Source organism: Oncorhynchus clarkii, chromosome 11 (assembly GCF_045791955.1).
Source record: "Oncorhynchus clarkii lewisi isolate Uvic-CL-2024 chromosome 11, UVic_Ocla_1.0, whole genome shotgun sequence".
NCBI classification, from domain to species: domain Eukaryota; kingdom Metazoa; phylum Chordata; class Actinopteri; order Salmoniformes; family Salmonidae; genus Oncorhynchus; species Oncorhynchus clarkii.
This window is the reverse complement of record NC_092157.1, coordinates 17,423,027-17,449,132: the sequence shown is the minus strand read 5'-3', so window position 1 is coordinate 17,449,132 and position 26,106 is coordinate 17,423,027. Positions and strand designations below refer to the sequence as shown.

Here is a 26,106-nt window from a genome sequence, read left to right as displayed (position 1 = left end):
GAGAAGTGAGAGAGACAGAGAAGAGAGAGACAGAGACGGGAGAGAGACAGAGACGAGAGAGAGACAGAGACGGGAGAGAGACAGAGAAGAGAAGGGAGAGACAGAGAGGAGAGAGACAGAGAAGAGAGAGACAGAGAAGAGAGAGACAGAGAAGAGAGAGACAGAGAAGAGAAGGGAGAGACAGAGAAGAGAGAGACAGAGAAGAGAAGGGAGAGACAGAGAAGAGAAGGGAGAGACAGAGAAGAGAGAGACAGAGACGGGAGAGAGACAGAGACGGGAGAGAGACAGAGACGGGAGAGAGACAGAGACGAGAGAGAGACAGAGACGGGAGAGAGACAGAGAGGAGAAGGGAGAGACAGAGAAGAGAGAGACAGAGACGGGAGAGAGAGAGACAGACAGAGACGAGAGAGAGACAGAGACGGGAGAGAGACAGAGAAGAGAGAGACAGAGACGGGAGAGAGACAGAGAAGAGAGAGACAGAGACGGGAGAGAGAGAGACAGAGAAGGGAGAGAGACAGAGACGGGAGAGAGACAGAGATGGGAGAGAGACAGAGACGGGAGAGAGACAGAGTAGAGAGAGACCGAGCAGAGAAGGGAGAGAGACAGAGACGAGAGAGAGACAGAGACGGGAGAGAGACAGAGAAGGGAGAGAGACAGAGACGAGAGAGAGACAGAGACGGGAGAGAGACAGAGACGGGAGAGAGACAGAGACGAGAGAGAGACAGAGACGGGAGAGAGACAGAGACGGAAGAGAGACAGAGAAGGGAGAGAGACAGAGACGAGAGACAGAGAGAGAGACAGAGACGGGAGAGAGACAGAGACGGGAGAGAGACAGAGACGGGAGAGAGACAGAGACGAGAGAGAGACAGAGACGGGAGAGAGACAGAGACGGGAGAGAGACAGAGAAGAGAGAGACAGAGAAGAGAAGGGAGAGAGACAGAGACAGAGAGAGAGAGAGACAGAGACGGGAGAGAGAGAGAGACGGGAGAGAGACAGAGACGGGAGAGACACAGAGACGGGAGAGAGACAGAGACGAGAGAGACAGAGACGAGAGAGAGACGGAGACGAGAGAGAGACAGAGAAGAGAGAGAGACAGAGACGGGAGAGAGACAGAGACGGGAGAGAGATAGAGACGGGAGAGAGACAGAGAAGAGAGAGACAGAGAAGGGAGAGAGACAGAGACGGGAGAGAGACAGAGAAGAGAGAGACAGAGAAGGGAGAGAGACCGAGACGGGAGAGAGACCGAGACGGGAGAGAGACAGAGACGGGAGAGAGACAGAGACGGGAGAGAGACAGAGACGGGAGAGAGACAGAGACGGGAGAGAGACAGAGAAGAGAGAGACAGAGACGAGAGAGAGACAGAGACGAGAGAGAGACAGAGACGAGAGAGAGACAGAGACGGGAGAGAGACAGAGACGGGAGAGAGACAGAGACGAGAGAGAGACAGAGACGGGAGAGAGACAGAGACGGGAGAGAGACAGAGAAGAGAGAGACAGAGAAGAGAAGGGAGAGAGACAGAGACAAGAGAGAGACAGAGACGGGAGAGAGACAGAGACGGGAGAGAGACAGAGACGGGAGAGAGACAGAGACGGAAGAGAGACAGAGACGAGAGAGACAGAGACGAGAGAGAGACAGAGACGAGAGAGAGACAGAGACGAGAGAGAGACAGAGAAGAGAGAGAGACAGAGACGGGAGAGAGACAGAGACGGGAGAGAGATAGAGACGGGAGAGAGATAGAGAAGGGAGAGAGACAGAGACGAGAGAGAGACAGAGACGGGAGAGAGACAGAGACGGGAGAGAGACAGAGACGAGAGAGAGACAGAGACGGGAGAGAGACAGAGACGGAAGAGAGACAGAGAAGGGAGAGAGACAGAGACGAGAGAGAGACAGAGACGGGAGAGAGACAGAGACGGGAGAGAGACAGAGACGGGAGAGAGACAGAGACGGGAGAGAGACAGAGACGAGAGAGAGACAGAGACGGGAGAGAGACAGAGACGGGAGAGAGACAGAGAAGAGAGAGACAGAGAAGAGAAGGGAGAGAGACAGAGACAAGAGAGAGACAGAGACGGGAGAGAGACTGAGACGGGAGAGAGACAGAGACGGGAGAGAGACAGAGACGGGAGAGAGAGACAGAGACGGGAGAGAGACAGAGACGAGAGAGATAGAGACGAGAGAGAGACGGAGACGAGAGAGAGACAGAGACGAGAGAGAGACAGAGAAGAGAGAGAGACAGAAACGGGAGAGAGACAGAGACGGGAGAGGGATAGAGAGGGATAGAGACAGAGAAGAGAGAGACAGAGAAGGGAGAGAGACAGAGACGGGAGAGAGACAGAGAAGAGAGAGACAGAGATGGGAGAGAGACCGAGACGGGAGAGAGACCGAGACGGGAGAGAGACAGAGACGGGAGAGAGACAGAGACGGGAGAGAGACAGAGACGAGAGAGAGACAGAGACGGGAGAGAGACAGAGAAGAGAGAGAGACAGAGACGAGAGAGAGACAGAGACGAGAGAGAGACAGAGACGAGAGAGAGACAGAGACGGGAGAGAGACAGAGAAGGGAGAGAGACAGAGACGAGAGAGAGACAGAGACGGGAGAGAGACAGAGACGGGAGAGAGACAGAGAAGGGAGAGAGACAGAGACGAGAGAGAGACAGAAACGCGAGAGAGAAAGATACGGGAGAGAGACAGAGAAGGGAGAGAGACAGAGACGAGAGAGAGACAGAGACGGGAGAGAGACAGAGACGGGAGAGAGACAGAGAAGAGAGAGACAGAGAAGAGAAGGGAGAGAGACAGAGACAAGAGAGAGACAGAGACGGGAGAGAGACAGAGACGGGAGAGAGAGACAGAGACGGGAGAGAGACAGAGACGAGAGAGATAGAGACGAGAGAGAGACGGAGACGAGAGAGAGACAGAGACGAGAGAGAGACAGAGAAGAGAGAGAGACAGACACGGGAGAGAGACAGAGACGGGAGAGGGATAGAGACGGGATAGAGACAGAGAAGAGAGAGACAGAGAAGGGAGAGAGACAGAGACGGGAGAGAGACAGAGAAGAGAGAGACAGAGAAGGGAGAGAGACCGAGACGGGAGAGAGACCGAGACGGGAGAGAGACAGAGACGGGAGAGAGACAGAGACGGGAGAGAGACAGAGAGAGAGAGAGACAGAGACGGGAGAGAGACAGAGACGGGAGAGAGACAGAGAAGAGAGAGACAGAGAAGAGAAGGGAGAGAGACAGAGACAAGAGAGAGACAGAGACGGGAGAGAGACTGAGACGGGAGAGAGACAGAGACGGGAGAGAGACAGAGACGGGAGAGAGAGACAGAGACGGGAGAGAGACAGAGACGAGAGAGATAGAGACGAGAGAGAGACGGAGACGAGAGAGAGACAGAGACGAGAGAGAGACAGAGAAGAGAGAGAGACAGAAACGGGAGAGAGACAGAGACGGGAGAGGGATAGAGACGGGATAGAGACAGAGAAGAGAGAGACAGAGAAGGGAGAGAGACAGAGACGGGAGAGAGACAGAGAAGAGAGAGACAGAGATGGGAGAGAGACAGAGACGCGAGAGAGACAGAGACGGGAGAGAGACAGAGACGGGAGAGAGACAGAGACGGGAGAGAGACAGAGACGAGAGAGAGACAGAGACGGGAGAGAGACAGAGAAGAGAGAGACAGAGACGAGAGAGAGACAGAGACGAGAGAGAGACAGAGACGAGAGAGAGACAGAGACGGGAGAGAGACAGAGAAGGGAGAGAGACAGAGACGAGAGAGAGACAGAGACGGGAGAGAGACAGAGACGGGAGAGAGACAGAGAAGGGAGAGAGACAGAGACGAGAGAGAGACAGAAACGGGAGAGAGACAGAGACGGGAGAGAGACAGAGAAGGGAGAGAGACAGAGACGAGAGAGAGACAGAGACGGGAGAGAGACAGAGACGGGAGAGAGACAGAGAAGAGAGAGACAGAGAAGAGAAGGGAGAGAGACAGAGACAAGAGAGAGACAGAGACGGGAGAGAGACAGAGACGGGAGAGAGAGACAGAGACGGGAGAGAGACAGAGACGAGAGAGATAGAGACGAGAGAGAGACGGAGACGAGAGAGAGACAGAGACGAGAGAGAGACAGAGAAGAGAGAGAGACAGAAACGGGAGAGAGACAGAGACGGGAGAGGGATAGAGACGGGATAGAGACAGAGAAGAGAGAGACAGAGAAGGGAGAGAGACAGAGACGGGAGAGAGACAGAGAAGAGAGAGACAGAGAAGGGAGAGAGACCGAGACGGGAGAGAGACCGAGACGGGAGAGAGACAGAGACGGGAGAGAGACAGAGACGGGAGAGAGACAGAGACGAGAGAGAGACAGAGACGGGAGAGAGACAGAGAAGAGAGAGACAGAGACGAGAGAGAGACAGAGACGAGAGAGAGACAGAGACGAGAGAGAGACAGAGACAGGAGAGAGACAGAGAAGGGAGAGAGACAGAGACGAGAGAGAGACAGAGACGGGAGAGAGACAGAGACGGGAGAGAGACAGAGAAGAGAGAGACAGAGAAGAGAAGGGAGAGAGACAGAGACAAGAGAGAGACAGAGACGGGAGAGAGACAGAGACGGGAGAGAGACAGAGACGGGAGAGAGACAGAGACGAGAGAGACAGAGACGAGAGAGAGACAGAGACGAGAGAGAGACAGAGATGAGAGAGAGACAGAGAAGAGAGAGCGACAGAGACGGGAGAGAGACAGAGACGGGAGAGAGACAGAGACGGGAGAGAGACAGAGAAGAGAGAGACAGAGAAGAGAGAGACAGAGAAGAGAGAGACAGAGACGGGAGAGAGACAAAGACGGGAGAGAGACAGAGAAGGGAGAGAGACAGAGACGGGAGAGAGACAGAGAAGGGAGAGAGACAGAGACGAGAGAGAGACAGAGACGGGAGAGAGACAGAGACGGGAGAGAGACAGAGACGGGAGAGAGACAGAGACGGGAGAGAGACAGAGACGGGAGAGAGACAGAGACGAGAGAGAGACAGAGAAGAGAGAGAGAGACAGAGACGGGAGAGAGACAGAGACGGGAGAGAGATAGAGACGGGAGAGAGACAGAGAAGAGAGAGACAGACACGAGAGAGAGACAGAAACGGGAGAGAGACAGAGACGGGAGAGAGACAGAGAAGGGAGAGAGACAGAGACGAGAGAGAGACAGAGACGGGAGAGAGACAGAGACGGGAGAGAGACAGAGAAGAGAGAGACAGAGAAGAGAAGGGAGAGAGACAGAGACAAGAGAGAGACAGAGACGGGAGAGAGACAGAGACGGGAGAGAGACAGAGACGAGAGAGACAGAGACGAGAGAGAGACAGAGACGAGAGAGAGACAGAGACGAGAGAGAGACAGAGAAGAGAGAGAGACAGAGACGAGAGAGAGACAGAGAAGAGAGAGCGACAGAGACGGGAGAGAGACAGAGACGGGAGAGAGACAGAGACGGGAGAGAGACAGAGAAGAGAGAGACAGAGAAGAGAGAGACAGAGAAGAGAGAGACAGAGACGGGAGAGAGACAAAGACGGGAGAGAGACAGAGAAGGGAGAGAGACAGAGACGGGAGAGAGACAGAGAAGGGAGAGAGACAGAGACGAGAGAGAGACAGAGACGGGAGAGAGACAGAGACGGGAGAGAGACAGAGACGGGAGAGAGACAGAGACGGGAGAGAGACAGAGACGGGAGAGAGACAGAGACGAGAGAGAGACAGAGACGAGAGAGAGACAGAGAAGAGAGAGAGAGACAGAGACGGGAGAGAGACAGAGACGGGAGAGAGATAGAGACGGGAGAGAGACAGAGAAGAGAGAGACAGACACGAGAGAGAGACAGAAACGGGAGAGAGACAGAGACGGGAGAGAGACAGAGAAGGGAGAGAGACAGAGACGAGAGAGAGACAGAGACGGGAGAGAGACAGAGACGGGAGAGAGACAGAGAAGAGAGAGACAGAGAAGAGAAGGGAGAGAGACAGAGACAAGAGAGAGACAGAGACGGGAGAGAGACAGAGACGGGAGAGAGACAGAGACGAGAGAGACAGAGACGAGAGAGAGACAGAGACGAGAGAGAGACAGAGACGAGAGAGAGACAGAGAAGAGAGAGAGAGACAGAGACGGGAGAGAGACAGAGACGGGAGAGAGATAGAGACGGGAGAGAGACAGAGAAGAGAGAGACAGAGACGGGAGAGAGACAGAGACGGGAGAGAGACAGAGAAGGGAGAGAGACAGAGAAGAGAGAGAGACAGAGACGGGAGAGAGACAGAGAAGAGAGAGACAGAGAAGAGAGAGACAGAGAAGGGAGAGAGACAGAGACAAGAGAGAGACAGAGACGGGAGAGAGACAGAGACGGGAGAGAGACAGAGAAAAGAGAGACAGAGACGAGAGAGAGACAGAAACGGGAGAGAGACAGAGACGGGAGAGAGACAGAGACGAGAGAGACAGAGACGAGAGAGAGACAGAGACGAGAGAGAGACAGAGACGAGAGAGAGACAGAGAAGAGAGAGCGACAGAGACGGGAGAGAGACAGAGACGGGAGAGAGACAGAGACGGGAGAGAGACAGAGAAGAGAGAGACAGAGAAGAGAGAGACAGAGAAGAGAGAGACAGAGACGGGAGAGAGACAGAGACGGGAGAGAGACAGAGAAGGGAGAGAGACAGAGACGGGAGAGAGACAGAGAAGGGAGAGAGACAGAGACGAGAGAGAGACAGAGACGGGAGAGAGACAGAGACGGGAGAGAGACAGAGACGGGAGAGAGACAGAGACGGGAGAGAGACAGAGACGAGAGAGACAGAGACGAGAGAGAGACAGAGACGAGAGAGAGACAGAGAAGAGATAGAGAGACAGAGACGGGAGAGAGACAGAGACGGGAGAGAGACAGAGACGGGAGAGAGATAGAGACGGGAGAGAGACCGAGACGGGAGAGAGACAGAGAAGGGAGAGAGACAGAGACGGGAGAGACAGAGACGAGAGAGAGACAGAGACGAGAGAGAGACAGAGAAGAGAGAGAGAGACAGAGACGGGAGAGAGACAGAGACGGGAGAGAGATAGAGTCGGGAGAGAGACAGAGAAGAGAGAGACAGAGACGGGAGAGAGACAGAGACGGGAGAGAGACAGAGAAGGGAGAGAGACAGAGAAGAGAGAGAGACAGAGACGGGAGAGAGACAGAGAAGAGAGAGACAGAGAAGAGAGAGACAGAGAAGGGAGAGAGACAGAGACAAGAGAGAGACAGAGACGAGAGAGACAGAGACGGGAGAGAGACAGAGACGGGAGAGAGACAGAGACGGGAGAGAGACAGAGACGAGAGAGACAGAGACGAGAGAGAGACAGAGACGAGAGAGAGACAGAGACGAGAGAGACAGAGAAGAGAGAGAGACAGAGACGGGAGAGAGACAGAGACGGGAGAGAGATAGAGACGGGAGAGAGACCGAGACGGGAGAGAGACAGAGAAGGGAGAGAGACAGAGACGGGAGAGAGACAGAGAAGAGAGAGACAGAGAAGAGAGAGACAGAGACGGGAGAGAGACAGAGACGGGAGAGAGACAGAGAAGGGAGAGAGACAGAGACGGGAGAGAGACAAAGAAGGGAGAGAGACAGAGACGGGAGAGAGACAGAGACGGGAGAGAGAGAGACGGGAGAGAGACAGAGAAGGGAGAGAGACAGAGACGGGAGAGAGACAGAGACGGGAGAGAGACAGAGAAGAGAGAGACAGAGACGGGAGAGGGACAGAGACGGGAGAGAGACAGAGAAGGGAGAGAGACAGAGACGGGAGAGAGACAGAGAAGAGAGAGACAGAGAAGAGAGAGACAGAGAAGAGAGAGACAGAGAAGGGAGAGACAGAGAAGAGAGAGAGACAGAGAAGAGAGAGACAGAGAAGAGAGAGAGAGAGAAGAGAGAGAGACAGAGAAGAGAGAGACAGAGAAGAGAGAGACAGAGAAGAGAGAGACAGAGAAGAGAGAGAGACAGAGAAGAGAGAGACAGAGAAGAGAGAGACAGAGAGAGAGAGACAGAGAAGAGAGAGACAGAGAAGAGAGAGACAGAGAAGAGAGAGACAGAGAAGGGAGAGACAGAGAAGAGAGAGACAGAGAAGAGAGAGACAGAGAAGAGAGAGACAGAGAAGAGAGAGACAGAGAGAGAGAGACAGAGAAGAGAGAGACAGAGAAGAGAGAGACAGAGACGAGAGAGAGACAGAGAAGAGAGAGAAGAGAGAGACAGAGAAGAGAGAGACAGAGAAGAGAGAGACGGAGAAGAGAGAGAGACAGAGAAGAGAGAGACAGAGAAGAGAGAGACAGAGAAGAGAGAGAGACAGAGAAGAGAGAGACAGAGAAGAAGAGAGAGAGAGAGAGAGACAGAGAAGAGAGAGAGACAGAGAAGAGAGAGACAGAGAAGAGAGAGAGAGAAGAGAGAGAGACAGAGAGAGAGAGAGACAGAGAGAGAGAGACAGAGAAGAGAGAGAGACAGAGAAGAGAGAGAGACAGAGAAGAGAGAGACAGAGAAGAGAGAGAGACAGAGAAGAGAGAGAGACAGAGAAGAGAGAGAGAGACAGAGAGAGAGAGACAGAGACAGAGAGAGAGAGACAGAGAAGAGAGAGAGACAGAGAAGAGAGAGAGACAAGAGAGAGACAGAGAGAGACAGAGACAGAGAAGAGAGAGACAGAGACGAGAGAGAGACAGAGAAGAGAGAGAGACAGAGAAGAGAGAGAGACAGAGAAGAGAGAGACAGAGACGGGAGAGAGACAGAGACGAGAGAGAGACAGAGACGGGAGAGAGACAGAGAAGAGAGAGACAGAGACAGAGAGACAGAGAAGAGAGAGACAGAGAAGGGAGAGAGACAGAGAAGAGAGAGAGAGACGGGAGAGAGACAGAGAAGAGAGAGAGAGAAGAGAGAGACAGAGAAGGGAGAGAGACAGAGAAGAGAGAGACAGAGACGGGAGAGAGACAGAGACGGGAGAGAGACAGAGACGGGAGAGAGACAGAGACGAGAGAGACAGAGACGAGAGAGAGACAGAGACGAGAGAGAGACAGAGACGGGAGAGAGACAGAGAAGAGAGAGAGACAGAGACGGGAGAGAGAGAGACAGAGACGGGAGAGAGACAGAGAAGGGAGAGAGACGGGAGAGAGACAGAGACGGGAGAGAGACAGAGAAGGGAGAGAGACAGAGACGGGAGAGAGACAGAGAAGAGAAGAGAGAGACAGAGAAGAGAGAGACAGAGACGGGAGAGAGACAGAGACGGGAGAGAGACAGAGAAGGGAGAGAGACAGAGACGGGAGAGAGACAAAGAAGGGAGAGAGACAGAGACGGGAGAGAGACAGAGACGGGAGAGAGAGAGACGGGAGAGAGACAGAGAAGGGAGAGAGACAGAGACGGGAGAGAGACAGAGACGGGAGAGAGACAGAGAAGAGAGAGACAGAGACGGGAGAGGGACAGAGACGGGAGAGAGACAGAGAAGGGAGAGAGACAGAGACGGGAGAGAGACAGAGAAGAGAGAGACAGAGAAGAGAGAGACAGAGAAGAGAGAGACAGAGAAGGGAGAGACAGAGAAGAGAGAGACAGAGAAGAGAGAGACAGAGAAGAGAGAGACAGAGAAGAGAGAGAGAGAGAAGAGAGAGACAGAGAAGAGAGAGACAGAGAAGAGAGAGACAGAGAAGAGAGAGAGACAGAGAAGAGAGAGACAGAGAAGAGAGAGACAGAGAAGAGAGAGACAGAGAAGAGAGAGACAGAGAAGAGAGAGACAGAGAAGGGAGAGACAGAGAAGAGAGAGACAGAGAAGAGAGAGACAGAGAAGAGAGAGACAGAGAAGAGAGAGACAGAGAAGAGAGAGACAGAGAAGAGAGAGACAGAGAAGAGAGAGACAGAGAAGAGAGAGACAGAGACGAGAGAGAGACAGAGAAGAGAGAGAGAGAGAAGAGAGAGACAGAGAAGAGAGAGACAGAGAAGAGAGAGAGACAGAGAAGAGAGAGACAGAGAAGAGAGAGACAGTGAAGAGAGAGACAGAGAAGAGAGAGACAGAGAAGAGAGAGACAGAGAAGAGAGAGAGACAGAGAAGAGAGAAGAGAGAGACAGAGAAGAGAGAGAGACAGAGAAGAGAGAGAGAGAGAAGAGAGAGACAGAGAAGAGAGAGAGACAGAGAAGAGAGAGAGACAGAGAAGAGAGAGACAGAGAAGAGAGAGACAGAGAAGAGAGAGACAGAGAAGAGAGAGACAGAGACGGGAGAGAGACAGAGAAGAGAGAGAGACAGAGACGAGAGAGAGACAGAGACGGGAGAGAGACAGAGAAGAGAGAGACAGAGAAGAGAGAGAGACAGAGACGGGAGAGAGACAGAGAAGAGAGAGACAGAGAAGAGAGAGACAGAGAAGAGAGAGACAGAGAAGAGAGAGACAGAGAAGAGAGAGACAGAGACGGGAGAGAGACAGAGACGATAGAGAGACAGAGACGAGAGAGAGACAGAGACGGGAGAGAGACAGAGAAGAGAGAGACAGAGACGGGAGAGAGACAGAGACGAGAGAGAGACAGAGACGGGAGAGAGACAGAGAAGAGAGAGACAGAGACGGGAGAGAGACAGAGACGAGAGAGAGACAGAGACGGGAGAGAGACAGAGAAGAGAGAGAGACAGAGACGAGAGAGAGACAGAGACGGGAGAGAGACAGAGAAGAGAGAGACAGAGAAGAGAGAGAGACAGAGACGGGAGAGAGACAGAGAAGAGAGAGAGACAGAGAAGAGAGAGAGACAGAGACGGGAGAGAGACAGAGACGAGAGAGAGACAGAGACGGGAGAGAGACAGAGACGGGAGAGAGACAGAGAAGAGAGAGACAGAGACGGGAGAGAGACAGAGATGGGAGAGAGACAGAGAAGGGAGAGAGACAGAGAAGGGAGAGAGACAGAGACGGGAGAGAGACAGAGAAGGGAGAGAGACAGAGACGGGAGAGAGACAGAGAAGAGAGAGACAGAGAAGAGAAGTGAGAGAGACAGAGAAGAGAGAGACAGAGACGGGAGAGAGACAGAGACGAGAGAGAGACAGAGACGGGAGAGAGACAGAGAAGAGAAGGGAGAGACAGAGAGGAGAGAGACAGAGAAGAGAGAGACAGAGAAGAGAGAGACAGAGAAGAGAGAGACAGAGAAGAGAAGGGAGAGACAGAGAAGAGAGAGACAGAGAAGAGAAGGGAGAGACAGAGAAGAGAAGGGAGAGACAGAGAAGAGAGAGACAGAGACGGGAGAGAGACAGAGACGGGAGAGAGACAGAGACGGGAGAGAGACAGAGACGGGAGAGAGACAGAGACGAGAGAGAGACAGAGACGGGAGAGAGACAGAGAGGAGAAGGGAGAGACAGAGAAGAGAGAGACAGAGACGGGAGAGAGAGAGACAGACAGAGACGAGAGAGAGACAGAGACGGGAGAGAGACAGAGAAGAGAGAGACAGAGACGGGAGAGAGACAGAGAAGAGAGAGACAGAGACGGGAGAGAGAGAGACCGAGACGGGAGAGAGACCGAGACGGGAGAGAGACAGAGACGGGAGAGAGACAGAGACGAGAGAGAGACAGAGACGAGAGAGATACAGAGACGAGAGAGAGACAGAGACGGGAGAGAGACAGAGAAGGGAGAGAGACAGAGACGAGAGAGAGACAGAGACGGGAGAGAGACAGAGACGGGAGAGAGACAGAGAAGAGAGAGACAGAGACGGGAGAGAGACAGAGACGAGAGAGACAGAGACGAGAGAGAGACAGAGACGAGAGAGAGACAGAGAAGAGATAGAGAGACAGAGACGGGAGAGAGACAGAGACGGGAGAGAGACAGAGACGGGAGAGAGATAGAGACGGGAGAGAGACCGAGACGGGAGAGACAGAGAGAGAGAGACAGAGACAGAGACAGAGACGAGAGAGAGACAGAGAGAGACAGAGAAGAGAGAGACAGAGAGACAGAGAGAGACAGAGACAGAGACGAGAGAGAGACAGAGAAGAGAGAGAGAGACAGAGACGGGAGAGAGACAGAGAAGAGAGAGACAGAGACGGGAGAGAGACAGAGACGGGAGAGAGACAGAGAAGAGAGAGACAGAGACGGGAGAGAGACAGAGACGGGAGAGAGACAGAGAAGGGAGAGAGACAGAGAAGAGAGAGAGACAGAGACGGGAGAGAGACAGAGAAGAGAGAGACAGAGAAGAGAGAGACAGAGAAGGGAGAGAGACAGAGACAAGAGAGAGACAGAGACGGGAGAGAGACAGAGACGGGAGAGAGACAGAGACGGGAGAGAGACAGAGACGGGAGAGAGACAGAGACGAGAGAGAGACAGAGAAGAGAGAGACAGAGAAGAGAGAGAGACAGAGACGGGAGAGAGACAGAGACACGAGAGAGATAGAGACGGGAGAGAGACCGAGACGGGAGAGAGACAGAGAAGGGAGAGAGACAGAGACGGGAGAGAGACAGAGAAGAGAGAGACAGAGAAGAGAGAGACAGAGACGGGAGAGAGACAGAGACGGGAGAGAGACAGAGAAGGGAGAGAGACAGAGACGGGAGAGAGACAAAGAAGGGAGAGAGACAGAGACGAGAGAGAGACAGAGTCGGGAGAGAGAGAGACGGGAGAGAGACAGAGAAGGGAGAGAGACAGAGACGGGAGAGAGACAGAGACGGGAGAGAGACAGAGAAGAGAGAGACAGAGACGGGAGAGGGACAGAGACGGGAGAGAGACAGAGAAGGGAGAGAGACAGAGACGGGAGAGAGACAGAGAAGAGAGAGACAGAGAAGAGAGAGACAGAGAAGAGAGAGACAGAGAAGGGAGAGACAGAGAAGAGAGAGACAGAGAAGAGAGAGACAGAGAAGAGAGAGACAGAGAAGAGAGAGAGAGAGAGAAGAGAGAGACAGAGAAGAGAGAGACAGAGAAGAGAGAGACAGAGAAGAGAGAGAGACAGAGAAGAGAGAGACAGAGAAGAGAGAGACAGAGAAGAGAGAGACAGAGAAGAGAGAGACAGAGAAGGGAGAGACAGAGAAGAGAGAGACAGAGAAGAGAGAGACAGAGAAGAGAGAGACAGAGAAGAGAGAGACAGAGAAGAGAGAGACAGAGAAGAGAGAGACAGAGACGAGAGAGAGACAGAGACGAGAGAGAGAGAAGAGAGAGACAGAGAAGAGAGAGACAGAGAAGAGAGAGACGGAGAAGAGAGAGAGACAGAGAAGAGAGAGACAGAGAAGAGAGAGACAGAGAAGAGAGAGACAGAGAAGAGAGAGAGACAGAGAAGAGAGAGAGAGAGAGAGAGAGAGACAGAGAAGAGAGAGAGAGAAGAGAGAGAAGAGAGAGAGAGAGACAGAGAGAGACAGAGAAGAGAGAGAGACAGAGAAGAGAGAGACAGAGAAGAGAGAGACAGAGAAGAGAGAGAGACAGAGAAGAGAGAGAGAGAGAAGAGAGAGACAGAGAAGAGAGAGACATAGAAGAGAGAGACAGAGAAGAGAGAGAGACAGAGAAGAGAGAGACAGAGAAGAGAGAGACAGAGACGGGAGAGAGACAGAGACGAGAGAGAGACAGAGTCGAGAGAGAGACAGAGAAGAGAGAGACAGAGACGGGAGAGAGACAGAGAAGAGAGAGACAGAGACGGGAGAGAGACAGAGAAGGGAGAGAGACAGAGACGGGAGAGAGACAGAGATGGGAGAGAGACAGAGACGGGAGAGAGACAGAGAAGAGAGAGACAGAGAAGAGAAGGGAGAGAGACAGAGACGAGAGAGAGACAGAGACGGGAGAGAGACAGAGAAGGGAGAGAGACAGAGACGAGAGAGAGACAGAGACGGGAGAGAGACAGAGACGGGAGAGAGACAGAGACGAGAGAGAGACAGAGACGGGAGAGAGACAGAGACGGAAGAGAGACAGAGAAGGGAGAGAGACAGAGACGAGAGAGAGACAGAGACGGGAGAGAGACAGAGACGGGAGAGAGATAGAGACGGGAGAGAGACCGAGACGGGAGAGAGACAGAGAAGGGAGAGAGACAGAGACGGGAGAGACAGAGACGAGAGAGAGACAGAGACGAGAGAGAGACAGAGAAGAGAGAGAGACAGAGACGGGAGAGAGACAGAGACGGGAGAGAGATAGAGTCGGGAGAGAGACAGAGAAGAGAGAGACAGAGACGGGAGAGAGACAGAGACGGGAGAGAGACAGAGAAGGGAGAGAGACAGAGAAGAGAGAGAGACAGAGACGGGAGAGAGACAGAGAAGAGAGAGACAGAGAAGAGAGAGACAGAGAAGGGAGAGAGACAGAGACAAGAGAGAGACAGAGACGGGAGAGAGACAGAGACGGGAGAGAGACAGAGACGGGAGAGAGACAGAGACGGGAGAGAGACAGAGACGAGAGAGACAGAGACGAGAGAGAGACAGAGACGAGAGAGAGACAGAGACGAGAGAGACAGAGAAGAGAGAGAGACAGAGACGGGAGAGAGACAGAGACGGGAGAGAGATAGAGACGGGAGAGAGACCGAGACGGGAGAGAGACAGAGAAGGGAGAGAGACAGAGACGGGAGAGAGACAGAGAAGAGAGAGAGACAGAGAAGAGAGAGACAGAGACGGGAGAGAGACAGAGACGGGAGAGAGACAGAGAAGAGAGAGAGACAGAGACGGGAGAGAGACAAAGAAGGGAGAGAGACAGAGACGGGAGAGAGACAGAGACGGGAGAGAGAGAGACGGGAGAGAGACAGAGAAGGGAGAGAGACAGAGACGGGAGAGAGACAGAGACGGGAGAGAGACAGAGAAGAGAGAGACAGAGACGGGAGAGGGACAGAGACGGGAGAGAGACAGAGAAGGGAGAGAGACAGAGACGGGAGAGAGACAGAGAAGAGAGAGACAGAGAAGAGAGAGACAGAGAAGAGAGAGACAGAGAAGGGAGAGACAGAGAAGAGAGAGACAGAGAAGAGAGAGACAGAGAAGAGAGAGACAGAGAAGAGAGAGAGAGAGAGAAGAGAGAGACAGAGAAGAGAGAGACAGAGAAGAGAGAGACAGAGAAGAGAGAGAGACAGAGAAGAGAGAGACAGAGAAGAGAGAGACAGAGAAGAGAGAGACAGAGAAGAGAGAGACAGAGAAGAGAGAGACAGAGAAGGGAGAGACAGAGAAGAGAGAGACAGAGAAGAGAGAGACAGAGAAGAGAGAGACAGAGAAGAGAGAGACAGAGAAGAGAGAGACAGAGAAGAGAGAGACAGAGACGAGAGAGAGACAGAGAAGAGAGAGAGAGAAGAGAGAGACAGAGAAGAGAGAGACAGAGAAGAGAGAGACGGAGAAGAGAGAGAGACAGAGAAGAGAGAGACAGAGAAGAGAGAGACAGTGAAGAGAGAGACAGAGAAGAGAGAGACAGAGAAGAGAGAGACAGAGAAGAGAGAGAGACAGAGAAGAGAGAGAGAGAGAAGAGAGAGACAGAGAAGAGAGAGAGACAGAGAAGAGAGAGAGAGAGAAGAGAGAGACAGAGAAGAGAGAGAGACAGAGAAGAGAGAGACAGAGAAGAGAGAGACAGAGAAGAGAGAGAGACAGAGAAGAGAGAGAGAGAGAAGAGAGAGACAGAGAAGAGAGAGACAGAGAAGAGAGAGACAGAGAAGAGAGAGAGACAGAGAAGAGAGAGACAGAGAAGAGAGAGACAGAGACGGGAGAGAGACAGAGACGAGAGAGAGACAGAGACGAGAGAGAGACAGAGACGGGAGAGAGACAGAGAAGAGAGAGACAGAGACGGGAGAGAGACAGAGACGAGAGAGAGACAGAGACGGGAGAGAGACAGAGAAGAGAGAGACAGAGACGGGAGAGAGACAGAGACGAGAGAGAGACAGAGACGGGAGAGAGACAGAGAAGAGAGAGAGACAGAGACGAGAGAGAGACAGAGACGGGAGAGAGACAGAGAAGAGAGAGACAGAGAAGAGAGAGATAGAGACTGGAGAGAGACAGAGAAGAGAGAGACAGAGACGGGTGAGAGACAGACGGGAGAGAGACAGAGACGGGAGAGAGACAGAGACGAGAGAGAGACAGAGACGGGAGAGAGACAGAGAAGAGAAGGGAGAGACAGAGAAGAGAGAGACAGAGACGGGAGAGAGACAGAGACGAGAGAGAGACAGAGACGGGAGAGAGACAGAGAAGAGAGAGACAGAGACGGGAGAGAGACAGAGAAGAGAGAGACAGAGACGGGAGAGAGACAGAGAAGAGAGAGAGACAGAGACGAGAGAGAGACAGAGACGGGAGAGAGACAGAGAAGAGAGAGACAGAGACGGGAGAGAGACAGAGACGAGAGAGAGACAGAGACGGGAGAGAGACAGAGAAGAGAGAGACAGAGACGGGAGAGAGACAGAGAAGAGAGAGACAGAGACGGGAGAGAGACAGAGAAGGGAGAGAGACAGAGACGGGAGAGAGACAGAGAAGGGAGAGAGACAGAGACGGGAGAGAGACAGAGAAGAGAGAGACAGAGAAGAGAAGTGAGAGAGACAGAGAAGAGAGAGACAGAGACGGGAGAGAGACAGAGACGGGAGAGAGACAGAGAAGAGAAGGGAGAGACAGAGACGGGAGAGAGACAGAGACGGGAGAGAGACAGAGAAGAGAAGGGAGAGACAGAGAAGAGAGAGACAGAGAAGAGAAGGGAGAGACAGAGAAGAGAGAGACAGAGAAGAGAAGGGAGAGACAGAGAAGAGAGAGACAGAGAAGAGAGAGACAGAGACGGGAGAGAGACAGAGACGGGAGAGAGACAGAGACGGGAGAGAGACAGAGACGAGAGAGAGACAGAGACGGGAGAGAGACAGAGAAGAGAAGGGAGAGACAGAGAAGAGAGAGACAGAGACGGGAGAGAGACAGAGACGAGAGAGAGACAGAGACGGGAGAGAGACAGAGAAGAGAGAGACAGAGACGAGAGAGACACAGAGAAGAGAGAGACAGAGACGCGAGAGAGACAGAGAAGAGAGAGAGACAGAGACGAGAGAGAGACAGAGACGGGAGAGAGACAGAGAAGAGAGAGACAGAGACGGGAGAGAGACAGAGACGAGAGAGAGACAGAGACGGGAGAGAGACAGAGAAGAGAGAGACAGAGACGGGAGAGAGACAGAGACGAGAGAGAGACAGAGACGGGAGAGAGACAGAGAAGAGAGAGAGACAGAGACGAGAGAGAGACAGAGACGGGAGAGAGACAGAGAAGAGAGAGACAGACAAGAGAGAGATAGAGACGGGAGAGACAGAGACGGGAGAGAGACAGTGACGAGAGAGAGACAGAGACGGGAGAGAGACAGAGAAGAGAGAGACAGAGACGGGAGAGAGACAGAGAAGAGAGAGACAGAGAAGAGAGAGACAGAGACGGGAGAGAGACAGAGAAGGGAGAGAGACAGAGACGGGAGAGAGACAGAGAAGGGAGAGAGACAGAGACGGGAGAGAGACAGAGAAGAGAGAGACAGAGAAGAGAAGTGAGAGAGACAGAGAAGAGAGAGACAGAGACGGGAGAGAGACAGAGACGAGAGAGAGACAGAGACGGGAGAGAGACATAGAAGAGAAGGGAGAGACAGAGAGGAGAGAGACAGAGACGGGAGAGAGACAGAGAAGAGAAGGGAGAGACAGAGAAGAGAGAGACAGAGAAGAGAAGGGAGAGACAGAGAAGAGAGAGACAGAGAAGAGAAGGGAGAGACAGAGAAGAGAGAGACAGAGAAGAGAGAGACAGAGACGGGAGAGAGACAGAGACGGGAGAGAGACAGAGACGGGAGAGAGACAGAGACGAGAGAGAGACAGAGACGGGAGAGAGACAGAGAAGAGAAGGGAGAGACAGAGAAGAGAGAGACAGAGACGGGAGAGAGACAGAGACGAGAGAGAGACAGAGACGGGAGAGAGACAGAGACGGGAGAGAGACAGAGAAGAGAGAGACAGAGACGGGAGAGAGACAGAGATGGGAGAGAGACAGAGAAGGGAGAGAGACAGAGAAGGGAGAGAGACAGAGACGGGAGAGAGACAGAGACGGGAGAGAGACAGAGAAGAGAAGGGAGAGAGACAGAGAAGAGAAGGGAGAGACAGAGAAGAGAGAGACAGAGAAGAGAGAGACAGAGAAGAGAAGGGAGAGACAGAGAAGAGAGAGACAGAGAAGAGAAGGAAGAGACAGAGAAGAGAAGGGAGAGACAGAGAAGAGAGAGACAGAGACGGGAGAGAGACAGAGACGGGAGAGAGACAGAGACGGGAGAGAGACAGAGACGGGAGAGAGACAGAGACGAGAGAGAGACAGAGACGGGAGAGAGACAGAGAGGAGAAGGGAGAGACAGAGAAGAGAGAGACAGAGACGGGAGAGAGAGAGACAGACAGAGACGAGAGAGAGACAGAGAAGAGAGAGACAGAGACGGGAGAGAGACAGAGAAGAGAGAGACAGAGACGGGAGAGAGACAGAGAAGGGAGAGAGACAGAGACGGGAGAGAGACAGAGATGGGAGAGAGACAGAGACGGGAGAGAGACAGAGAAGAGAGAGACAGAGAAGAGAAGGGAGAGAGACAGAGACGAGAGAGAGACAGAGACGGGAGAGAGACAGAGAAGGGAGAGAGACAGAGACGAGAGAGAGACAGAGACGGGAGAGAGACAGAGACGGGAGAGAGACAGAGACGAGAGAGAGACAGAGACGGGAGAGAGACAGAGACGGAAGAGAGACAGAGAAGGGAGAGAGACAGAGACGAGAGAGAGACAGAGACGGGAGAGAGACAGAGACGGGAGAGAGACAGAGACGGGAGAGAGACAGAGACGAGAGAGAGACAGAGACGGGAGAGAGACAGAGACGGGAGAGAGACAGAGAAGAGAGAGACAGAGAAGAGAAGGGAGAGAGACAGAGACAAGAGAGAGACAGAGACGGGAGAGAGACAGAGACGGGAGAGAGACAGAGACGGGAGAGAGACAGAGACGGGAGAGACACAGAGACGGGAGAGAGACAGAGACGAGAGAGACAGAGACGAGAGAGAGACGGAGACGAGAGAGAGACAGAGAAGAGAGAGAGACAGAGACGGGAGAGAGACAGAGACGGGAGAGATATAGAGACGGGAGAGAGACAGAGAAGAGAGAGACAGAGAAGGGAGAGAGACAGAGACGGGAGAGAGACAGAGAAGAGAGAGACAGAGAAGGGAGAGAGACCGAGACGGGAGAGAGACCGAGACGGGAGAGAGACAGAGACGGGAGAGAGACAGAGACGGGAGAGAGACAGAGACGGGAGAGAGACAGAGACGGGAGAGAGACAGAGAAGAGAGAGACAGAGACGAGAGAGAGACAGAGACGAGAGAGAGACAGAGACGAGAGAGAGACAGAGACGGGAGAGAGACAGAGAAGGGAGAGAGACAGAGACGAGAGAGAGACAGAGACGGGAGAGAGACAGAGACGGGAGAGAGACAGAGAAGAGAGAGACAGAGAAGAGAAGGGAGAGAGACAGAGACAAGAGAGAGACAGAGACGAGAGAGAGACAGAGACGAGAGAGAGACAGAGACGAGAGAGAGACAGAGAAGAGAGAGAGACAGAGACGGGAGAGAGACAGAGACGGGAGAGAGATAGAGACGGGAGAGAGATAGAGACGGGAGAGAGACAGAGAAGAGAGAGACAGAGACGGAAGAGACAGAGAAGGGAGAGAGACAGAGACGGGAGAGAGACAGAGAAGAGAGAGAGACAGAGACGGGAGAGAGACAGAGAAGAGAGAGACAGAGAAGAGAGAGACAGAGAAGGGAGAGAGACAGAGACGAGAGAGAGACAGAGACGGGAGAGAGACAGAGACGGGAGAGAGACAGAGACGAGAGAGAGACAGAGACGGGAGAGAGACAGAGACGGAAGAGAGACAGAGAAGGGAGAGAGACAGAGACGAGAGAGAGACAGAGACGGGAGAGAGACAGAGACGGGAGAGAGACAGAGACGGGAGAGAGACAGAGACGAGAGAGAGACAGAGACGGGAGAGAGACAGAGACGGGAGAGAGACAGAGAAGAGAGAGACAGAGAAGAGAAGGGAGAGAGACAGAGACAAGAGAGAGACAGAGACGGGAGAGAGACAGAGACGGGAGAGAGACAGAGACGAGAGAGACAGAGACGAGAGAGAGACAGAGACGAGAGAGAGACAGAGACGAGAGAGAGACAGAGAAGAGAGAGAGAGACAGAGACGGGAGAGAGACAGAGACGGGAGAGAGATAGAAACGGGAGAGAGACAGAGAAGAGAGAGACAGAGACGGGAGAGAGACAGAGAAGGGAGAGAGACAGAGAAGAGAGAGAGACAGAGACGGGAGAGAGACAGAGAAGAGAGAGACAGAGAAGAGAGAGACAGAGAAGGGAGAGAGACAGAGACAAGAGAGAGACAGAGACGGGAGAGAGACAGAGACGGGAGAGAGACAGAGAAAAGAGAGACAGAGACGAGAGAGAGACAGAAACGGGAGAGAGACAGAGACGGGAGAAAGACAGAGACGAGAGAGACAGAGACGAGAGAGAGACAGAGACGAGAGAGAGACAGAGACGAGAGAGAGACAGAGAAGAGAGAGCGACAGAGACGGGAGAGAGACAGAGACGGGAGAGAGACAGAGACGGGAGAGAGACAGAGAAGAGAGAGACAGAGAAGAGAGAGACAGAGAAGAGAGAGACAGAGACGGGAGAGAGACAGAGACGGGAGAGAGACAGAGAAGGGAGAGAGACAGAGACGGGAGAGAGACAGAGACGGGAGAGAGACAGAGACGAGAGAGACAGAGACGAGAGAGAGACAGAGACGAGAGAGAGACAGAGACGAGAGAGAGACAGAGAAGAGAGAGCGACAGAGACGGGAGAGAGACAGAGACGGGAGAGAGACAGAGACGGGAGAGAGACAGAGAAGAGAGAGACAGAGAAGAGAGAGAGACAGAGAAGAGAGAGAGACAGAGACGGGAGAGAGACAGAGAAGAGAGAGACAGAGAAGAGAGAGACAGAGAAGGGAGAGAGACAGAGACGAGAGAGAGACAGAGACGGGAGAGAGACAGAGACGGGAGAGAGACAGAGAAGAGAGAGAGACAGAGACGAGAGAGAGACAGAGAAGAGAGAGACAGAGAAGAGAGAGACAGAGAAGGGAGAGAGACAGAGACGAGAGAGAGACAGAGACGGGAGAGAGACAGAGACGGGAGAGAGACAGAGACGAGAGAGAGACAGAGACGGGAGAGAGACAGAGACGGAAGAGAGACAGAGAAGGGAGAGAGACAGAGACGAGAGAGAGACAGAGACGGGAGAGAGACAGAGACGGGAGAGAGACAGAGACGGGAGAGAGACAGAGACGAGAGAGAGACAGAGACGGGAGAGAGACAGAGACGGGAGAGAGACAGAGAAGAGAGAGACAGAGAAGAGAAGGGAGAGAGACAGAGACAAGAGAGAGACAGAGACGGGAGAGAGACAGAGACGGGAGAGAGACAGAGACGAGAGAGACAGAGACGAGAGAGAGACAGAGACGAGAGAGAGACAGAGACGAGAGAGAGACAGAGAAGAGAGAGAGAGACAGAGACGGGAGAGAGACAGAGACGGGAGAGAGATAGAAACGGGAGAGAGACAGAGAAGAGAGAGACAGAGACGGGAGAGAGACAGAGTAGGGAGAGAGACAGAGAAGAGAGAGAGACAGAGACGGGAGAGAGACAGAGAAGAGAGAGACAGAGAAGAGAGAGACAGAGAAGGGAGAGAGACAGAGACAAGAGAGAGACAGAGACGGGAGAGAGACAGAGACGGGAGAGAGACAGAGAAAAGAGAGACAGAGACGAGAGAGAGACAGAAACGGGAGAGAGACAGAGACGGGAGAAAGACAGAGACGAGAGAGACAGAGACGAGAGAGAGACAGAGACGAGAGAGAGACAGAGACGAGAGAGAGACAGAGAAGAGAGAGCGACAGAGACGGGAGAGAGACAGAGACGGGAGAGAGACAGAGACGGGAGAGAGACAGAGAAGAGAGAGACAGAGAAGAGAGAGACAGAGAAGAGAGAGACAGAGACGGGAGAGAGACAGAGACGGGAGAGAGACAGAGAAGGGAGAGAGACAGAGACGGGAGAGAGACAGAGACGGGAGAGAGACAGAGACGAGAGAGACAGAGACGAGAGAGAGACAGAGACGAGAGAGAGACAGAGACGAGAGAGAGACAGAGAAGAGAGAGCGACAGAGACGGGAGAGAGACAGAGACGGGAGAGAGACAGAGACGGGAGAGAGACAGAGAAGAGAGAGACAGAGAAGAGAGAGACAGAGAAGAGAGAGACAGAGACGGGAGAGAGACAGAGACGGGAGAGAGACAGAGAAGGGAGAGAGACAGAGACGGGAGAGAGACAGAGAAGGGAGAGAGACAGAGACGAGAGAGAGACAGAGACGGGCGAGAGACAGAGACGGGAGAGAGACAGAGACGGGAGAGAGACAGAGACGAGAGAGACAGAGACGAGAGAGAGACAGAGACGAGAGAGAGACAGAGACGAGAGAGAGACAGAGAAGAGAGAGAGAGACAGAGACGGGAGAGAGACAGAGACGGGAGAGAGATAGAGTCGGGAGAGAGACAGAGAAGAGAGAGACAGAGACGGGAGAGAGACAGAGACGGGAGAGAGACAGAGAAGGGAGAGAGACAGAGAAGAGAGAGAGACAGAGACGGGAGAGAGACAGAGAAGAGAGAGACAGAGAAGAGAGAGACAGAGAAGGGAGAGAGACAGAGACAAGAGAGAGACAGAGACGGGAGAGAGACAGAGACGGGAGAGAGACAGAGACGGGAGAGAGACAGAGACGAGAGAGACAGAGACGAGAGAGAGACAGAGACGAGAGAGAGACAGAGACGAGAGAGAGACAGAGACGAGAGAGAGACAGAGACGGGAGAGAGACAGAGACGGGAGAGAGATAGAGACGGGAGAGAGACCGAGACGTGAGAGAGACAGAGAAGGGAGAGAGACAGAGACGGGAGAGAGACAGAGAAGAGAGAGACAGAGAAGAGAGAGACAGAGACGGGAGAGAGACAGAGACGGGAGAGAGACAGAGAAGGGAGAGAGACAGAGACGGGAGAGAGACAAAGAAGGGAGAGAGACAGAGACGGGAGAGAGACAGAGACGGGAGAGAGAGAGACGGGAGAGAGACAGAGAAGGGAGAGAGACAGAGACGGGAGAGAGAGAGACAGAGACGGGAGAGAGACAGAGACGGGAGAGAGACAGAGAAGAGAGAGACAGAGACGGGAGAGGGACAGAGACGGGAGAGAGACAGAGAAGGGAGAGAGACAGAGAAGGGAGAGAGACAGAGACGGGAGAGAGACAGAGAAGAGAGAGACAGAGAAGGGAGAGAGACAGAGACGGGAGAGAGACAGAGACGGGAGAGAGACAGAGAAGGGAGAGAGACAGAGACGGGAGAGAGACAGAGAAGAGAGAGACAGAGACGGGAGAGAGACAGAGACGGGAGAGAGACAGAGACGGGAGAGAGACAGAGAAGGGAGAGTGACAGAGACGGGAGAGAGACAGAGACGGGAGAGAGACAGAGACGAGAGAGAGACAGAGACGGGAGAGAGACAGAGACGGGAGAGAGACAGAGAAGGGAGAGAGACAGAGAAGAGACAGACAGAGACGGGAGATAGACAGAGACGGGAGAGAGACAGAGAAGGGAGAGAGACAGAGGCGGGGATAGAGACAGAGAAGGGAGAGAGACAGAGACGGGAGAGAGACAGAGACGGGAGAGAGACAGAGACGGGAGAGAGACAGAGACGTGAGAGAGACAGAGAAGAGAGAGACAGAGAAGAGAGAGACAGAGACGGGAGAGAGACAGAGAAGAGAGAGACAGAGAAGAGAGAGACAGAGAAGAGAGAGACAGAGAAGAGAGAGACAAAGAGAGAGAGACAGAGACGGGAGAGAGACAGAGAAGAGAGAGACAGAGAAGAGAGAGACAGAGAAGAGAGAGAGACAGAGAAGGTGAAAGGTGCAGGGAGGTGGAGAAAGATAGTGGAGAAAGAGTGAAGGGAGTTTGTGTGTTATTGTAATGTTATCTGTTTTCCCTGACTGACCGTAAAACCTCCTGGCCCTATTCTACAGACTCTAACTTGGGTCCTGTGTTTTTCCTGTTCAGGGTGTGTGGCCAAAGGGCCCAACAGTACATACACACAGTATAAGCCCATGTAAGGTAGTGTATACACTTCTTACTATGATATTATTAATGAGTCCCAGTCCAGTTATTGGACGAAATGGTCCTCTAAGAACTGACTTTATTTTAGTAATAATTCTTAATTCTTTGAGAATCAATTGGAGCTTTTTACCAGAATAACAAGACAAACACAAGTTCTTTATACAATCAACACTTAATAACGCTAATCAAAATATTTGCAAACATAATGAGAGTGATCATGTAGAATGAAATAGAATGAAAGACGAGAAGAGAGACCTCGGTGTGTGTGAATAGTAAGAGTGTTATACTCAGTTTGTGGGCAAAGTCTTTGACCATTGGCTAGGCCACATCGAGCAGAACAAAGGAGAAGAGATGGCCTTGTATTCTCTGGTCCTGAGTGGATTCCTTGATCTTGTTGCCTGCTGATGGCTGTGTGTCCTTTCTTGTTGCTCTTTTCCTATCCTCTGAGTTGGGTGGTTCCTTGGACTACTCCTTTTTGCTTGTGTCCCTTGTTGCTCTGTTTTTTGGATATAACGTGTCTTCTTCTTTCCTTGAAGAAGGTGTGTTTAAAGGTTCAGGCTACACTAGCTCTTAAAACCTCTTACTTCTACCCCCTCCTTTTTCGAAAATTCTGTTAAAAATCGCGCAACTTTTCAGCGTCCTGCTACTCATGCCAGGAATATAGTATATGCATATGATTAGTATGTGTGGATAGAAAACACTCTGAAGTTTATAAAACTGGTTAAATCACGGCTGTGACTATAACAGATCGTGTGTTTCATTGAAAAACGCAAGAAAAACTGCTCTCTGAAAGCTAAAAATAATTTCCATAAGTCACTTCCACGAGTTGTTAAAAGAGAACAGAATTTAATATCGACCTGCCTGCAATTCATACAAATTCCACACGATGTCGCCATTGTCGTCATTTTCAATTGAATTAATTGTTGGAAAATCCATCTATCTGGCATCCATTTTCCCAGTCTTCACCCGGATGTAGTTGATGAAGACATTAGCAGCCATTGATTTGCAAGCGAAGACCTATTGAAAATACATCGCCCTGTAATCATTTTGATAGATTATAAACGTTTACTAATACCTAAAGTTGGATTACAAAAGGATTTCGAAGTGTTTTGTGAAAGTTTATCGTCGACTTTTTTAATTTAAAAAAATTACGCAGCGTTTAAAAACGATGTTTTTTTCTGAATGACACAGCTTCCATACAAAGCTATTTTGGGTATATATGGACCGATTTAAACGAAAAAAAGACCCAATAGTGATGTTTATGGGGCATATAGGAGTGCCAAGAAAGAAGCTCGTCAAAGGTAATGAATGTTTTATATTTTATTTCTGCGTTTTGGGTAGCGCCGGCTACCGCAAAATCTGTTGTTTACGTGTCGTGCTGGCATTTTGGGGGGTGCATGCTATCAGATAATAGCTTCTCATGCTTTCGCCGAAAAGCATTTTAAAAATCTGACTTGCTGGCTAGGTTCACAACGAGTGTAGCTTTAATTCAATACCCTGCTTGTGAATTTTGATCAAAGATTGAGTTGTAACGAGTACATTTAGCATTTAGCGTAGCGCATTTGCATTTCCAGGGGCATACTTGAGACGTCTGCCGTATGTCTTGAGACGTCTGCCGTATGTCTCCTTCTGAGAATCTTTAGTGTACGGGCTCTTCTGTCCCAATTAACATACTGAATAGGTACTACTTTCCAAAAAAGGTACTGCAAACCAGCTCTTCTGTCTGTCTGTCTGTCTGTCTGTCTGTCTCTTTCGCTCTGTCTCTCTCTTCCTCCCCTTCTTTCCTGTCTCTAACAGCACGGAAGATTAGTCATTGCAACTGATTTAAAAACCTGCTCACACATTCTAATGACTTTGTTTGTGTGTGCGTGTGTGTGCGTGTGTGTGTGTGTGCGTGCGTGCGTGCGTGTGTGTGTGCGTGCGTGTGCGTGCGCGCGTGTGTGTGTGTGTGTGTGTGTGTGCGTGTGTGTGTGCGTGTGTGTTGTATCCCATGGTGGTGATGTCTTGATGATTTCCCTGTAAATGTGCTGATGCAGGTGTATGATAGCTGGTAGGAAGAAAGTGCTGTG

The 26,106-nt window shown here is 52.1% G+C and overlaps 1 protein-coding gene across 1 annotated transcript in view; it reads left to right on the top strand.

The window, feature by feature from the left end:
• Nucleotides 1–26,106, top strand: part of LOC139420310 (contactin associated protein 2a) — a 264,488-nt gene that overhangs the window by 235,677 nt on the left and 2,705 nt on the right. The gene's annotated exons all lie outside the window — the stretch shown is intronic.